General features: G+C 35.4%; 1 pseudogene; it reads left to right on the top strand.

Annotated features, from left to right (window-relative positions):
• The first annotated feature begins 7978 nt into the window (after nucleotides 1-7978).
• LOC109062336 overlaps nucleotides 7979-16174 on the top strand; it is a 29065-nt pseudogene continuing 20869 nt past the window's right edge.

Raw genomic sequence — 16174 nt, forward strand, 5'->3', positions numbered from 1 at the left:
TTTACAAACTGAAGCTGGGAGAGATCGTGACCACCATCCCAACCATTGGTAAAATCCTTCTCGAACTTTATTCTGTCATTGTGTTGACTTACTATTCAGGTAACTGTACATCCTTAGGCAGAATTCGAGGTCTGAGACAGTGTATAAATGTGTATGTATTTCATCATATAATTAACTTTTGTCAAACAGCTTGTTGAAGAACATTTTCATTTCAATTTTTTTAATCACAGTTTAGTAAATTCGTTTTCTTGTGGGATGAGGCCATTTAAATTTGCTCTTTTTGAAATTAAGTAGAGAAGATTATTCAGTTGTGACTTACACTGTAACTTTTAGTTTCCATTTAGCTAAATATTTTAATGCTGCTATTACTATTGGCAAATATAAATGCTTTTTATAACAGAAACTGCAAGGTATGCAGTATTTGTAGAAGTCTGTAAGTTAGGAATTATGTCAATTATTCTTAAGAAATATAAAATGTTACAGTTTCCCTAGTGTCTTTACATATACACTATCTAGAGCCTGTGATTCTGGGTCACACCGTGTAAGTTTGTGATGTTTGTGTTTGTGTTTTAAGGCTTTAACGTGGAGACAGTGGAGTACAAGAACATCAGCTTCACTGTGTGGGATGTGGGTGGCCAGGATAAAATCAGACCTCTCTGGAGACACTACTTTCAAAATACACAGGGTGAGTTACACATACACTCCACTTCTCCCACTAAAACACAAGCTGGATTGGGTTGACTGTGCAAATGATTGTAATTTGATGTGTCTGTGTAGTCTGTGTTGTGTTCAGGGAGCACACACCTGCATTTACACTGTTAATCCTGCAGAGCCACCTTGTAAACATCAAGCAGGGTTATTATAGCTAACTAAAATTAAATCCATTACTTGAATTATAATATACAAAAAGGGAAAGAAAAGAAAATATGTATTAAAAACAATTATTATTTTATTTAAAAAAATGGTATTTTTATTTTACTAGTTCTCTATAGGCAGCATTATTAATTTTCATTTTAGCTGAATTTTTATGTTTTAATATATAACTAGAAAAAAACTGAAATACAAAAAAAACGCTAGAAAAAAATATATATATATTCTTTATAAAATACATAACGTGTATATGAAAAACTCATAATGATGACAATAGAATTCCTGGGTAAAACATTAGCTAAAATGTAATTAATAATGGGAAATATTGATAAAATCCTATTCTTGTTAAAAAAAAAAACATTGCAATAGCTGAAAAAATCTGTTTATTTTTTTGAGTTGTATTAATCTATGTTGAATTACATTAAGTCCCTATTCTTTTATCTCTGCTCATTTTTCTTCCTTAGCGTCCTTATTTTTGTGGTTTGAACAGCAAACGATCAGGGAGAGAGTTAACGAGGCGCAAGGAGGAGTTAATGAGGATGCTCGCCAGAATAACGAACTGCGTGATGCTGTCCTTCTTCTTGCTTTTTGCAAACAAACAGGTACTTTGATTTTTTATTAAAGCATCCCTACTACCTGAGTTGTAGATCATTGAAATATATGTCCTAAAATAATTTTAATATTTTGAAATTCATACTACCATTTAAAAAGATTGGGGTGCATATTTATGCAGCAAAAGAATTAAATAATTGTAGCTTTTATTGTGCAAATACTTCTGTACAATGGCACAAAAAAGTGCAAAATTTCAGATAAACGCCATTATTCTTTTGGAACTCTTCTATTTATAGATAACCCAGAAAACATGTATTCCAAAAAAAAAGAAAAAAAAACTACGACTAAATAACATAATCAGAAATGGTGCTTGAGCAGCAAATCAACATATCTGGAATGATTTCTGGAAGGATCATAGTGACACTGAAGACTTGGAGTAATGAAATGCTGAAAAAACCAGCTTTGCATAACAGGAAAAAATTACACATTTAAAAATTTTATCATCTGTTATCCTTTAAAATTGTAATGCTTCTTTCAATAATATTCCTTTTTTAAGTGTATTTTTTTATCAAATAAATGTAGTCCCTAGAGAGTTGATTTTAAAAAACATAAAAAAGTCTTCCTTAAACTTTCAATAAGTGAGTATATAGGTTAATAACAGAACATTTATATAACAGGAAAAGATGTCCAATTAATGGCAGTCCATAATCTAATTGGTCCTGAATTTCTGTAGAAGAATGGTATATTTTTATTTTTAAAATAAAAATATCTGGTCCTATCTAAGCAAATCAATTCAATTAATAAAATAATCTACTCTCTTGTTTTAATTCCTCCGTGACTCCAGGATCTCTGCAAAACGCCATGAATGCCGCCGAGATCACAGACACACTCGGCCTCCCATTTCACACCATCTAACGAAACTGGTATATACAGTTTACCTGTGCGACCAGCCGCCACTCTGTCTGTACGAGCAAAGGGTTTGACTGGCCTGGCCAATCAGCGCAGAATAAGAAGCGAGGGGCTGATGTTCAGTTACGCGTGGCCGTCTCCTCGATTTGGGGAAAGGAAGTGGGGACTAACCTGGCCTTTGGAATCATTATGGGTTTGGTTTCCGTTTTGTTACAATTTTCGTTATTCTTTTTTGGTTGTATTCTGAAAACACAGTATGTGGTTTATGGAGCCTTCTACGCTTCCTGTGTGTAAATCCATTTGTAGGTTTGTAATGTGATATTCACACGATTCACCACGCAGATCCATATTTCCTCCGGTTGACGTTTCCATTTCAGGTGTATGAAAGTGTCGGCTTATATAGATATATATATCACCAGGTTAGCTAATTGATCATCTCTCTCCCTCTACTCAATCGAGAAAAAGCGCTCATATGTTTCATAATCAGTGTCCAGTGTTTGTCCTTGACTTCTAAGGAAACAGATTGTTTGGGTCTTGGGCGGCTCATGGGTGTATGTTATATGCTTATGTGCAGGGTATTGTCCTCTTATTGCCTGAAATGCGTCAGTACTCCCATTATGATTGCAGTTTGCCTCCTCAACCCCAACAATATCAGCAGCCTAAGCATCATGGCCGTTTGTGATTGCATTAGATACCCCTGGCTTGTGTTTTGGTACGGCTCTTTTCCCCATTTGTGGTGTTATAGCGTTGTGTTGTGCAGAGGTTAGATCCTCATGTGTGGTATTTAGTCACACTAAGATGGTTTGGTGTTTTGCAATGCTGCTTTGTGGGCTGTGCTGTGACAACAAATGTCGCTTACATCACATCTCCCTCACGCTGGAAATGGTGAGTCCCACTGCAGCGGTTGGGTTTGTCCACCATAATTCACATTTCAGCTAAGCTGGTAAGTTAAGCTTTTTCAATCAAAATGTCCCCTTTTGTTGTAGATTGGACTCTGGCAAGTTGTTGTGCCATGGATATTGTTGTGTATTGTGAATCATCAGCATTGTCTGCAATACGATGTACGCTGCGCTGTTCGTCCAAGAGATAGATAGATAAGATAAGATAGATGCGATAGAATAGATAGATAGATAGGATAGATTAGATAGATAGATAGATAGATATATAGATAGATAGAATAGATAGATAGATAGATAGAGAATCGTAAATGGCTGTGTTTAACCCAGTCCTTTATTATTGTTGCTATTCTAATTTACACCCCCGACATGATTAGTAGATTGTTATGACACCTAAACGTTTGCCTATTTTTTGACTTTTTGCTTTCATAATTAGTGAACAGCATATAAAACAAATCACACACACCTGCCATTAAACCTCGGTATGTCAGCCGGTCTCATGCAAACTCCGTAATAACTGCAGTTAATCTGCTTATGTGCTTCATTTGCATGCTCTCATGCCTACATATATGTTTTGGTGGTTTCGCGGGTGAGAAAAAAGGGATAAAAGAGGAAAAGAGGGGGCGACTAACATAATCGCGCAAAAACCCCAACGAATGTGAATTTTGTTGAATCACTCAGTGTATACATTTGGGCTTTATACATGGTAGTGCTTTGGATTATTATAGTTCATGAATGAGAATTATATATAGATATGTATATTTAAAGTAGGGTTGTCTTTTTTGTTTTAACACTTTATATTCTATATAACACAATCTATATCTCGTTTCCCCAGACTACAAGGACAAATGACAAACCAAATGTCTAACCTATTTTACCATGCGAGCGTAGTGTAAATACAAATAAAACTCTTATACTGCATTATGAGTGTGTTAGTAATCCATCCATCCCACACAGAATCTAACACGTCAACACAGTCTGTTTGTAGTTGTATTTGTTCCTAGCAGTGTTTGCTAGTTTGCATTTTTTGGCATTTGTTCCTTACTCAATACCCAGCACCTTTACACTAAAACTTCCATTGAGATGACTCTTACGACTGTATGAACATTATAAAAGGCAAGTCTTCTTTTTTCAACCTAGGACATTATTCGAATGGAGTCTTGTTTTATTTTGAGCGCATGTAGCAGGTGGGTGATGCAGGAACGGGAGAGTTAACAAAACAACTGTGCTATTTAGCAAGACACTTAACCTCAAATGATCCTTTCTGGCTATGGGAACATAAGCTAAGTTAGCTTAACACACTCTTCAATTAGTATTTCAGCATATCATGCAAACAAAGTGGATATTTCAGCTGTGAAGGCGCATTTCAACACAAGTCTGCAGTTGTGAATCAGTCCAGTCTGTTAGGTTTTTGTGGCCTTATCTCTGCTACAAAAGTGTAGAGGTTTTCACAAGGCTATTTATTACCTACGTTTATTGGGTTGCTTGTTGTTGTTTAAGTTGATCTGGGAACAAGAACAGGGTTAAAAAAATTTAAAAAGCATTTATTCTCTGCATCAAATAGTTTGTGTGCTTATTGAGTAACAAGGGTTGACTTTTGTAGGATGGTTTAAAGTTTGATTTGATCTTCTTCGATATTATATATTATTTATGTATTTATTTTGGTGAGTGTTTTGGTGAATGTGTTTTTACTTCTGTGTGCTTATGCATTTTCTTTGTTGATTTTTTTTACTGTGTTGGGTAAATCATTTTGATGGCTTATTCAGTGTCAGTGAACATAATCAATGAAGGGGAAAACAATTTCTCACTGAATAATTAATCAATGAATAAATAGAATTTAGAAATCATGGATGAAATGTGTAATTATCTGTTACAGTAGATTAAGAAAGATTATTGTTGATTATTATGATGTAGACACCAAAATCTTTCTCTCCTCCGATTGCTGACTGTAACACTACACTCAAATAAAAACATGAAAATTATTTTCTGTGTCTTCTTTCATTTTACATCGTTTTTTTTTTTAAGTGGACCTAAGAACCTTAAGTAATGACCACACCTGCTGGAAGATTATAGTGGATACTGTTGAATAAACCTATCCCTCCTGCTCTGGAATATGCTTTAGTAAAGCCACCTAATGACTTCATCATATTGGATATTATATGTAATGTCTAATATTGATCTTTGGTAGGCGCCAGAAATGGATCATGTCTAATCCTAGATGTAATTACAGTTTAAATGGATTGCATTATTTATTGTAAACGTCTCACAAAGATAAACTTTAGGCCTATAGTGAGTCCTCTTTCTGCACTGCAGTCCTTTATGTTTTCCACCGAAGAGGGCACCACCAACATTTTTCAGACACTTTTAGTTTGTGAAAGGCAGTAAAGACAAAAGCAATAGACTATTGGCGTACGGCATATGTGCTTGCCAGTGTAAATATATACATGTGCAGAAAATGCAAAACTTCACAAACCCAGCAAGATTGTTTCAAAGTAGGAGAAGTGTGTGAGAAAAGCGCAATCAGAGGTGTGAATGCTGTTGTGCTGGTTGAGATATTAACGAACACAGCAATGTGTCCCAAAATCATAAAACAGAACTTGTTTATGCGCTGCAGCTTCCCTGTAAAAAGAAAAAAATAGTATAATGATGTATCAGAGGGCATATAGGAGCGCACTAAAGAATTCACTAAGGGTTGTAAGTATGCCTGTTTGCTGTCTGTCTGTGTACTTGTTTGTTCAATCAGTGCCTCATACTAGACTGGTAGTGCAGGAAGAGCTGGCTCTTTAGAACCTGCTGTCCAACTGTGGACCTACCAAGGGGGGAAGTTAATTGTTCAAGGAAAAAAAATTGCATGCTTCTGGGAAACAAAAACACTTTACACATGAATTTGATTAACGTGGTAGCATCCATTTTGGGCCGTTTGTCAGATTTGAGGGAACTATTAATGGATATATGCTTAATAATAAATAATATAATAAATAACAGGTGTATTATTATTTTTTTTTATCAAATAAAAAAAAACAAACAATTATAAGTAGATTACTGAAGTGTAAATGCATTGATTGTGAGGGCACAGTATGTGATAGTTAGTGTTTTACTGGTTTGAGTCATTTACGGAATAAAAATTACGAAAAAAAGACATGTAGAATGGGAAAACAGAAAAAATGAAGAACAATATAAAAATGTGTATAATGAATAATTAAAAAATACATTCTAATTTCTAATTAATCAAGTTATTCAACTGATTGTGAATTCTGTGTCTGAGAGTGACAGTCTCAACTAAAAAGTTTAGTGAGTAGTGTTGGGGAATTATGAGTACAATCCAAAAAAGTTACAAAATTTTTAATAAAAAATTCAAAATGAAATAAAATTTTCTAAAATAATATACTAAAATGTATTATTTGACAAGTTACCATCCTGAAATTGCTTTTTTTTATTGGTTTTTGTTTCAGAGCTCAGTGATGTGTGATTTTAAAGTTTAGTGTTTCCACGTCTGATGTCATTTAGAATTGTGTGTTTAGGAATTACATGACGACATTACATCAACAAGGAAATCAAAATGGAAAAAACCTAACTAAAACATATATATATTTATTTAAAACATGGAATACAGTTGTATCGGCACGTTATTGTAGTGTCTATGTACCTGAGAGGTGATGTGTGCACCTTCTAAGAACAGCTTTTCTTGTCTCAGAGGTTTCTGAAGGCCGCATCTGAACTCAGGCACAAAGTGCTCTCTTTGTGATGACGTGTGAGTCCAGAGCCATCAAATGGGGAGCCAACACTGATAAACTAGTGGCACCGATTACCGTGCAGCAGCAAAATGGCCAGCTCTCTTGACTTATACCCAATGAGCCCCTTACTTCAAGATGGACATTATTATCACGATACCAACAAAAGCCCTGGATGTGTGTATAGTGTGTTTGGTCAGCGGGACAGAAGAGAGAGGACGAGAAAGAGAGAGTGGTGAGCGCCAATCTTGGCACATAAATCTATCACAATCTCGTCGGTGTTTTCAGTGTAGGCTGTGAGGGAAATTCAGAACACTGTCTGGTTCACAATCAAGGCTTTATGACTTGTTTACAAGCCTGTTTTGAAATAAATCAGTGCACGAGCTTTGGAATCGCAAGGTCGACGTCACCTTGATCACGACCCAAATCAGGCTTTCAGCATCGTTCACCCTGTACGTGGTAAACAGGTAACAAACCTCGAGACTTACGGAATTCCTGCGGGCGCAAGCCTTCAAGCCTTCATAGTTACAAACGTTTAGCCACCGTCTGTATTCTGGGAGCCTTTTCGACTCAAAACTATTAAATTGTATATTACAAATTTCTTGTTGTTAACATCAAAGTGTTAGATTTGACTCTACGGTAACCTATAGCCTACTCCGAAGGGATTTATAGCCGAAGTTTTATTATAAACCTATGTCCGCACACAAACGCAAATGGACCTACGTTGGATGACTTTTTTTTCCTTTTTTGTTTTTGCGTGTATTTTGCTCTAGACATATATAATACCCTGAATGAATGGTACATATTTGGAAGTACAATCAGATTTCGGATTTAAAAGGAAAGGAAAGAACCAGAGAGAGAAAAAAACGTCTGTCAAATTTCTTGTCAAAACTTGGACAAGCCGAAGGTGAAGTGAAGGGAGCATCATCTCATTCCGCGGTTTCTTTTGGCCACCCATGAATAATAATTTTAACTGTCTGCTCAGACTGACGGACTACTCACACTGGGAATATTCTGAGGATGATGAAGATGAATCCCGCTCTGCTGCAGATGCTCGCGCTGTGTCTCGCGCTCCGTTCACCTGCGCGCGCTCAGACGGAGGAAGGTAAACATGAAGGTAAATCTGTTTTTACTATATGCACAATACACCTGTCTGCAACTGAAAAGACATAAGAGAATAGCATAAAAATTTGCATTTTAATATTTAGGATCCTAATGCATTATTAATTTGATACTTTGATTAAAGTGACACTTTGCATAAATTTCATGCAAGTGTAATACAGTAATAATAAAGTTTTAATTTGCATAAAAATAGTTGTTCATTATATATATATATATTATATAGATATACTATATTTATAATATTATATAATATATAATATATATAGTATATATATATATTTACAAACAGCTCCACAAATTTGTCGGTAACAAAATGCTTGCCTTACACAATATACATAAATCACCCAAAACATAAGTGATGTTGCTGTCAGTAGCTAATGCATTCAGAAAAACCTGTTTCTGCACCATTGTGTCTAAGCGAGATATGTTTGTTTTATCTTAGACTGTGAGTGTAAAAGGAGAGAGGTGTTCCTGTACTAAATCAGTGGCTCAGTTCAAAAACCAAGTCTGACTCAACAAGTCAGATTTTGTAATCCTGTTTCCCTGACTCAATGGCTGTACTTCTGAAAATAAAGTATCCACAGAGGAGTGTGAACTTGTGATGCAAAATTCCTACTCATTTCCTGGTGGTACTGAATCTCAATTTAATGTTTGCTAGAATATGTCTAGTTGTTTAGTTGTCTAGTTTTTTTCACAGAAGATCAACTACTGTGGTCCTATTCAAAGCGCATCACAGTTTTCAAAATAGTGGTCGAGTTGTAATGTATGTGTTTTTATTGTTAATTTCCACCCAAATCTTGAATATTGGGCTTGTCATCAATAGTTCAAGTCGTGGGCCTAATGGTTAGAGATGGTCTTAGACCTACAGATAACCCTAAGTGATTGTGGGTTTTGAGTCTCGGGCACGCGGCAAAACCAACGACTTGAGGTGCCCCTGAGCAAGGCGCCCCGAACCCCAAACTCTCCCCGGGCGCAGCGGCAGCGCATAAATGGCTGCCCACTGCTTCCGGATCGTGTGTACATTTTCACGGTCCCGGTGTGTGTGTGTGTGTTCAATTCACTGCTGTGTGTGTGCACTTCTGGTGATGGGTTAAATGCAGAGCACGCATTCTGAGTATGGGGCACATACTTTGACTGTATGTCACGTCACTCACTTAACAATTAATTCATGTGGTTAAATACAGTATTTGGTAAATTGCATACGTTTCGCATAATTTTGTACTTGCTAATGACGGAATTATCAGATGCAGGAAGTATCCACTAAGAAAATACTAGGATTAACACGAAAGGAAACAATCTGTTTTTGAGCTCATATACAGAGACAGAGGTGAGATCTGAATTGATGCACTGGTTGATACTCTTTGGGCCCTCTGCAGTAGTGATTGACTAAGAAGGTGGAGCCACAATGGCATGAACAACAAAACAGTAGTGTGTAGTCCAGGTGATCTGGCAACAGGGGAAGCTACTGGACCAGAGTCACATAATCCCTATTGTCATCTCTCAGGACAAATCTGATTGACTACGATCCCCTGAATAGATTCCGCTCCCTTACAAATCATGCATTTCTTTATTTCTTTGGTCATGACAGCTCCCGGAGAGTTTAGCATGGTCTAGGCAAATGTTAATTGTGTTTAATTTTGGCAGGAATAGATCTGCTATGGCTGCTGCGGCAGAACCAGTACCAGATAGCCGAATTCATGCTTCCTACTGCCAGTCCATACTCCAGAGACAATTGCTTGCTGTGAGCAGAGGTTTGGGTAGTTAGTACACCAAAACTGTTTACTCAAGGTAAAAGTACAAGTACTATAGAAATAATCTTTACTCAAGTAAAACTAAAAGTAATAGTCTCGAATAGTTACTTGAGTAAAAAGTAAAAAAAGTATCGGATAAAAAAAAACAAACTACTCAAGTAGTAGTTACATGTGTTACTATTGGGATCATCGATATATATATTTTTTTTTTTATCTTTTTTTCATCATCCTTTACGCAAGTCTTCAGTGTCACATACTCCTTCAGTAAATCATCCTCCAATATGTTTGAGTTTATTGGTATCTAATCAACATTGATGGGTTCTTTTTCGGGCGCTCTATTCAGCAAAGAATTCCGAAACAAAATGTCACAGTTTTCCAAAAAATATTAAGCAATCAAATATCTTTTTTTTTGTTTGTAGTGCCTCCAGCGTTGGTAATAAATCAGTTAGAATAGAAGGAGTGCTTGAAGGATCATATGTCCGCTGCACACTGAGTACAAACCCAAAGGCTGTGAATGTGAAAATTCCTGATTTGCCATCACTGGATTAAATTATATTGTTAAAGTATATGAAATTAATTGTAGATATATATGTATAGACTAACCGCTGACATGGAGTAAGCGTACATGGTGAAACTCCGTCACACAACGTTTAAGTTACGCGAATTCATCTGAACATCCACGAACCAAAATCATATTGATTATCCTTCTTTCCGTCTGTTTCTGCTGCAAACATGTTAACAAATACCTACAAATCACAAATTTTCTGCAAGCGTATGTATTGTCGGAAATATCAGTATTTGTGTCAAGTTGAAGGAATTCCCCCTCCTGGAAACCGAGCTAATACAGGGGTGGATGGTATTCATTTCATAACTCCTGTGACAGGCTATAGTTAATGGTAACATTTATACATTGTGATTTAATGTCTAAATTAGTTACACTTAACACAAACTTGTAATGGTTCATAATGGGTCACCGTGTGAACCGAAATCCGCATTTAGCTACCTGTTTGAACTGTAGACAGCACACATGGTGGGGTTCATCTATTACAGATCTTCAATGCTAACCACACATTAAGCTTTCTGCATCTTTCTGCTTTTTATTGACTTGTAGATCCAAAGCCAAGTCTTTCAACGCTCTTGTTGTGCTTAAACTTTCTGTTACCACTCTGAGTGGAACTGACTGTCAGACTGTATCCGCGCGCGCAGCATGGAACTGAACAAATCATTCAAACTGACTTCGTGAACCAATTCACTGGTTTGCCAACTGGTGTTTGATCAAGCCTTCTGCACCGAACAGAGCATGCGCACCCCAGTAACAAAGTAAAGTGTACAGTTTTTTTTTCACTAAAAATGTACTTAAGTACGAGTAAAAGTTACCCATCTTTAAATATCTCCAAAAGTATTAGTTACCACCAAAAAGATGTACTTCAGTAGATGTAACGAAGTAAATGTAACGCGTTACTACGCACCGTCTTTGTGCTTGTGAGCATAGCATAAATACCTGCTGCTGCACATATCACACTTGAAATAACCCCCATAATTAGGATCTCGTACATAAAAGTACCCCCTTGCAGAACTACCAGGTGGAGCTTCTGGGGGATGGGTGGAGGGTTTTCTGACATGCTCTGCACGCTACAGCAAAACACAGCCACACTAATTTGAAATGTTGAGCAGCGAGCTCCATTGGCTGCAGAAGAAGTTCACCAAAACATGACATGCACAGACATAACATCCCAGATCAACCTATGAATAATCAAACTGAAGAAATCTGTATTTATCAGGTTTTCAGATTGTCACTATGCTTTATTATTAATCTATCCCGTATGCCATTTTTTGCTTCTGCTCTTTTACTATGTAATTTCGAGAATTTTAAAGTAAATGTAATAATGCGTTGGTATTTAGTTTCAAGTCCCCGGATGGAAAAAAACACAACAAGAAAAACCATCAATAGGAAATTTGTAAAAGGCGTTTACCTGGTTAGTACATGTAAAATTGTATTGGTGTCTATTTAATGGAAATTGTAATGGAACCCTAATTGGGGTGGCTCTCTAACTGTGTAATTGTTGGCCTATGTAGGTTGTTGTTAACATATATATTTTTTTGTGAATAACAACTAAATCCCTAATTGGAACTGTCCCAGAAACACACTACAGTGAAAACTCAGTTAATTTAAAATGTGTTTTTGTTAAACTTGATTTACAAATGTTGATGGTTTGTAATGTTTTTTGTAATGGCATTTGTAGTGGAAACCATTATAATTTTCTGTGATGGTTTCTATTGTTTTTTTTTATCCAGCAGGGTCACCATGGGTTTTGTGATGTTAATTTTGACATAAAATGCAATCAAATTGCTTGCGCCCTCCGCATGTAATATATTTGGTCTGAAGGAGTAGTAGTGGGGCACTGTTTTGGTAGTTGTGGTGGTGGGCCTCATTTGGGAGAAAATCCAGGGGCCGGTTTTTATACATCCCAGTCCGTCCCTGGCAATGCATTAATAAAGGACTTGCAGTACTTCTATCATACAGATAAGGTTGTGAGGCAACCTATCGGCCTAGAGTATTTCATGGTAGAACTTTTGTATTAGATGTTGTAAAGTACTTAACATGTGTGTGGGGCGATCTGCAATACCATAAATGAAACATTAATATTATACAGTAAATATAACTAAAATATTCATAATTGGATCTTCATTCCTTAGTATCCCAGAAATCAAATGTTTTTAAATAAATGTTAAATAAGATCCTTATCTGACAGATACTCTCACTTTCCCCCCTTTCTCCTCCGCGAATGTCAATTAAACGGGGGATAGTTTATACACATTAAAAATACCAATTTTTAACAGTTGTAAAGAAGTTTTGAACCTTTTTTTTTTTTTTTTTTTGCCAACCCCAAAAAAAAAATCATCAAATGAACATTAAATATAACAGTAAATATAATAAAAGTGACATTCATATTGATCTCATCTTGTATCACAGAAATCAAATGTTTTGAAAAAGTTTAAAGTAGTCCTTTTCTGATCAGGTGACTCCTTTTCTTCCCTCCAAATTGTCATTAAAGGGATAGTTTATTACATATTAAAAATAGAAATTTTTTAAACAGTGTAAGAATTTACCTTTTTCCCATGTATATCACACCTAAATTGTTAACTGGGGTTTTCAAGCTTCAAAAAGGTTGTAAAACACCTTAAAAGTGTCATAAAAGTAGCCCATACAACCCATGCAATCCATTCCAAATCTACTAAAGCATACAAACTGAAATTTAATTTATTATTTAGTGAAATCTTTGAATGGAGTAGATGTATCCCAGGTCTTCTTGGTGCAACCTCTGAATGGGTTGAGACAAAACAATGTCATGATTCATGAATGAATCACTCTTTTGAATCAGATCTTATCAGTGAATTGGTTAGATTTAATTCATAATTTGCATAGATTGCACTTCATGGATCACACTTGATATGATTCTTGTTCATTGTGACTCAGTGTTTTGGTCTCAGTGCTTAACAGCTCAAGGGATGATGTAACAGTGAATAATAACTGCAGCGTTGGTTTTTCTATTAAAAAAAAATCGAATTTTTGTGTTTCATGGAGGAGTTATTAAGAACGACATGAGGGCTAGTAAGGACTGAAAAACACTATACAATATTTAAAATCAGGAAAAACATCATCACAATCATTACGATTTGTAAATTGTTACGGAGAATAATTGGACATCATAGAGTAAACAACTGAGGATGACACACTACCTGTCTTTCAGGGTTGTTCCAATCCCAAAAAATTCACACATAAACGTGCCTCACTGCTGGGAGACACATGATAGATGAAATATGTGTTCTAAATTTATTTATTTTGATTCTGAAAAAAATCTGAGTATGTGCAACCAGCGCCAACTCTTTGAAAAATAATGAAAGAATTGTCTTTCCTATAATTGTATTTTAAGTGTGACTTCTGCTGGCATCAGTATGTACATAACTGCAATGTCCATTACTTATAACATCCATAATTGTGGCCATGTTGCCCAGTGCATATTGAACAGTGCAAATGGTTTAATCTAGATAGCAGGAGTAATGTGTGTAAATGTTTCTAGCTATTCAGGTGTTCAGAATGTACTTTATTAACAATATAGTTATCCATGGTGACATTGTCATGTTATTTTACAATGAGCTGCTTCGGTAAATATACAGAAAACAGAAACACAGCATATTTTTTGAAAGAATGTATTAAGGAACACCTGTTCTAACCATGGTTGTTAGAAATTAATACAGTCCATACATGTCTTATTTTAGTAAGCAACATGTGAATGCATAGTTTTCAGTTGACCATTGCACTCAAGTCATACAAAAAGATAAATGTCAAATGCCCCGTGAAGATAACGGGAGTGGTCGACCTTTTGGCATTGTTATGAAGTGTTCTGAGTGGAGTTTTTGTTAAGACGTCAGTATTGAGTAGTACAGTGTGTGTTAAAGGCTGCACCCACACACATACTAAAGTCCGCTCCCCCAGGAGAGCTGAATAGATTCACAAGTACAGTGTGTGTGTGTAGCCTCTCTGTTCCTCTGCTGTCGCTCTCCACATTCATTGTACCTTCATTTTTATGGAAATACTCAGTTCTGAGCACTGCCAGACTCTTGGTTTACGTCAAAGGATCATTTGAGTGAACAGTGGGACATTTTAGGCCAAATGTTAAAAAACAAAAAACACAAAAAAATACTTCAATCTTAATATGGAACCTACTGAACCTTTCATTATACGATACTAAATGGATGCCACAAGGTTTTAGTAAAAATATGTAAATTAAAATGCATTTAAAAAAATACTTTAAAGGTGAAATGTGTAATTTCAGTTCTGTGCCACGAAAGAATGAAAAGTAAAATAAATTTTTTGTTTTCAGGTTTTTTTTCGATGTATGTAATTTTTTTTTTATTTGATATGGTTTAGTGATGTGATGCATATTTCTTAATGTTAATTTTTACATTTACTAATACATTGCATCTTTTAACATTAGTTAATACACTGTAAACAAACAATGAACAACTGTATTTTAATTGCCTAACATTAACAAAGGTTAATAAATGATATGTTAAACAATGCATTAACTAATCAACAATCAACTTATTGGAAAGTGTTACCCAATGTTTTAATAGCAGCATATTGTTTACAGTTTTCATAAATATAAACCTATGACTGAATAGACTTTTTATAGCATATTAATTAAATTATTTATTTTATTTTATTTCATATTGCATGCACACTTACTCACGTTACACAAACATGTTTCTGATAAATCAAAATAATTCCTTCTCTTTTGCCTGGGAACAGGAGTAACCTGTAACTTATAATGGTTTTTAGGTGCAAAAAACAAAGTCATTAAGCTAGGCATGGTTTCTGTGTGCATGCCTGTGTGCTGTTTGATAGCTGACCCTTTAATGACAATAAATGATTCAGACATTAATGTGTAGATTTATGTGTCTTTATGCCTGTGAGAACCAATCAGTCAGGTTTGGATAATCTCTTTGTGACTGTAGCCAAGTTTCTGTTTACCAGGCAGCTAAGCCATGTCTGTTGTGTGCTGCTTTAGACCTCCCCTGGCTTTTGTTTCTCGTACCTGTGATGTGAACCTGATAGTTGAACCTAGTGTGTGTATTTTGTGAGTGTTTGTTTGAGTTTTGGCGGTTCCTACACTTGTTTTCGCGCTCTGGTTGAATGGGAGCATTGTATCATTGTCTGCACACTTGAGTGCACACACCTGAGGGCCGTTCACATTAACACATTCAAAGTTGCTTTTAGAACAGCAGAATATTATGCATACTGTTTTTTAAAAGGATTGCTCACCAAAAAATGAAATTTCTGTCATCATTTTACTCACTCTCATGTTGTTCTAAATATGTGACTTGACTTTCTTTCTGTTGAGCATAAAAGAAGATATTTTGAAGAATGTGGGTAACCAAACAGTATGGAAAAATACTATGTAAGTCAATTATATATAATATATTAATATTTGTAAAATGTTTAATTTGACATTTTCATTGACATTATTGCTTTTTAAAAGTGTACTTTTGTGTATTAAGAAACATACTGTACACTTTAAGAAAAGTTTGTAGAAATATGGCCCAATCTGCTGTGTTAATAGGTGTTTACCTTTGTGTTTGTGTTTTACGGGTTGAAGGAAATGTCCGTAAATTTAACAGGAAATGTACTGGTAATATTCTGCCAGGACTTTTTAAATGAACTTTACACTTAAGTGGCCTTCTATTTTACTAATATTAGATTTTTTGTCTCTCAAGTACAGTTTTTTAAACACAAATTAGTTTATGTATAATTTATTCGTATAAGTTTATTTATGAATGA

This window comes from Cyprinus carpio, chromosome B6, assembly GCF_018340385.1.
Source record: "Cyprinus carpio isolate SPL01 chromosome B6, ASM1834038v1, whole genome shotgun sequence".
In the NCBI taxonomy this organism is placed as follows: domain Eukaryota; kingdom Metazoa; phylum Chordata; class Actinopteri; order Cypriniformes; family Cyprinidae; genus Cyprinus; species Cyprinus carpio.